Source organism: Mobula hypostoma, chromosome 23 (genome assembly GCF_963921235.1).
Source record: "Mobula hypostoma chromosome 23, sMobHyp1.1, whole genome shotgun sequence".
Lineage (NCBI taxonomy): Eukaryota > Metazoa > Chordata > Chondrichthyes > Myliobatiformes > Myliobatidae > Mobula > Mobula hypostoma.
Genome location: NC_086119.1, coordinates 53673740 through 53676554, shown reverse-complemented (window position 1 = coordinate 53676554; position 2815 = coordinate 53673740).

The following is a 2815-nucleotide window of genomic DNA, read 5'->3' as shown; positions in this document are numbered from 1 at the left end:
ATAAAGGACAATTCCATATTTACAAAGTATAGACAATGCTTTCTTTGAAACTACTTATAGTGGCATGCAAAAGTTTGGGCACCCCGGTCAAAATTTCTATTACTTTGAGTAAAACATAAACTGATTTGCAAAAGGCGGAAAGTTAAAGATGAAACAGTTCTTTAATATTTTAAGCAAGAAAACTTTTTTATTTCCATCTTTTATAGTTTCAAAAAAACAAAAAATTAAAATGGCCTGAAGCAAAAGTTTGGGCACCCTGCATGGCAGTACTTCGTAACACCCCCTTTGGCAAGTGGCACAGCTTGTAAACACTTTTTGTAGCTAGCTAAGAGTCTTTCAATTCTTGTTTGGGGGATTTTTGCCCATTCTTCCTTGTAAAAGGCTTCTAGTTCTGTGAGATTCTTGGGCTCTTTTAACAAAAAGTTCTATTTTAACTTCATCAGTCCACAGGACTTGTTTCCAAAAATCATCAGGCTTGTTTAGATGTTCCTTTGAACCTTTCGAATAGAACCTTTTGGCTGCAGTGAGTAAAGTTATGTTTGGAGAAAAAAGGGTGCAGAATTTCATGAAAAGAACCCCCCTCCAAAGGTGCAAGCTGAAGGCTTTGCCATGGCCCTCACAGTCCCCCGACCTAAACATCAGTGAAAATCTGTGGATAGACCTCAAAAGAGCAATAGATGCAAGATGGCCCAAGAATCTCACAGACTAGAAGCCTTTTGCAAGGAAGAATGGGAAATCCCCCAAAAAAGAATTGAAAGACTCTTAGCTGGCTACAAGAATCTTTTACAAGCTGTGATGCTTACCAAAGGGGTGTTACTAAGTACTGACCATGCAGGGTGCCCAAACTTTTGCTTCGGGCCCTTTTCCTTTTTTGTTATTTTGAAACTGTAAAAGATAGAAATAAAAATTTTCTTGCTTAAAACATTAAATAAATATGTCATCTTTAACTTTATGCCTTTTGGAAATCAGTTTACCTTTTACGCGCTTAGCTATTCACAGTGTTACGTACCCTATAACTGGGCTGCCAAACCAGCAGAAATGGAACGCTCATTGGAGTCTGTGATTACTAGGAACTGAAAAAGTTTTATTAAAGAAATAAGTAATACAGTACACTAATCGCAAGGATATAAATGTAACAGGTTAGCAATGATAATACACACATATACACAGAAATCGGGTAATAGGAATCAACCAAGCTCTGTCGCAGTCATGGGGTAAAATGATCAGTCTTAAGTAAAGCAGAGTTCAGTTCAGTTTAGTGCAGTTTGAAGTAATCGCTGTTGTACCGTTGGAGAGAGAGGGAGAGAGAGTGAGAGATGCAATTGGTTTCAGGCAGACATTTTGATGTCTTCTGATCCCGCTGTGGTCACCGACTGTGACCCCTCCATTCCGGATACGATCGTTCTTCCACGGTGAACCCGGCACCCAGGCAAGGGCGGATACACACCCCAGGTTCCCACTGATCGTACCTTTACATCCTGTGAGTCTCTGACCGATTCCCGCAAACCAGTCCTCCAAACTCCCACCAACTTGTGGGGGCACACTGCTCTTTCCAGTGTCTCATGGCGTGCTTCGTGCCTTAGCAAACCTGCTCTTTTTATCCCCCTGCTGGGGTATCACCTGTCCATCAAACTTCAAACAGTTCAGGTTCAAAGCAAACGGTCTGTCAATATCTGAATTGTGTTTCTTGCTCGTTAATCTCTCTCTTCTCTCTTATTAGCATTTTGAATGTTTCTCCATTGTCTTCCATTATCTCTCTCATTAGCATCATCCGTCCGGTAGCTCTGCTTGGCGTCACACATGACACCCCCACCCTTAAAAGGATTTTTATCGAGGTAAAAATTATGGGCATCAATGCACATTATAAGATACGCACTAATATACAGGTAGTCATCAGCTATTTGGCTAATACAGAGAACTTTAATTTTTAACACCTTGACAGACAATCAGCAATCACATTGTCAGTTCCTTTTATATGTTTTATCTTAATATCAAATTCCTGTAATACCAGGCTCCAACTTAATAAGCGTTAGTTTTTATCCTTCATTGTGGCCAAAATCACTAATGGATTGTGATCAGTGTAAATTATCAGTGGTTTCCATGCCAGACAAATATAAACCTCAAAATGTTGTAATGCCAGTATGATTGCCAGTAATTCCTTCTCCGCAGTGGAATAATTTCTCTGATGAACATTAAACTTCTTAGAAAAATAAGCCACTGGGTGTTCAATTCCCTCCTTGTCTGTCTGCAACAGCACCACCCCTGCCTCTTCGTCGCTAGCATCTGTTGCTAGGGAGAAGGGTTTTCATAGTCATAGTCATACTTTATTGATCCCGGGGGAAATTGGTTTTCGTTACAGTTGCACCGTAAATAATAACTAGTAATAGTAATACTACTATTAGTAAAGAGTAAATAGTAATAGTCATGGAAATAATAAATAGTAATAGAAAAATAGTAATAAATAGTTAAATAGTAATATGTAAATTATGCCAGTAAATTATGAAATAAGTCCAGGACCAGCCTATCAGCTCATGGTGTCTGACCCTCCAAGGGAGGAGTTGTAAAGTTTGATGGCCACAGGCAGGAATGACTTCCTATGACGCTCTGTGTTGCATCTCGGTGCAATGAGTCTCTGGCTGAATGTACTCCTGTGCCCTTTGAAAAGTCAGGCGCATTTAATACAGGGTGGTGACACAGAATCGCCTTCAGACTCTCGAAGGCTTGTTGACAAAGGTCGTTCCACACAAACTTCGCATTCTTTGGCAAGAGCCTAGTAAGAGGAAGGGTAATATCCGCAAATTTTTTGCAAAACTTC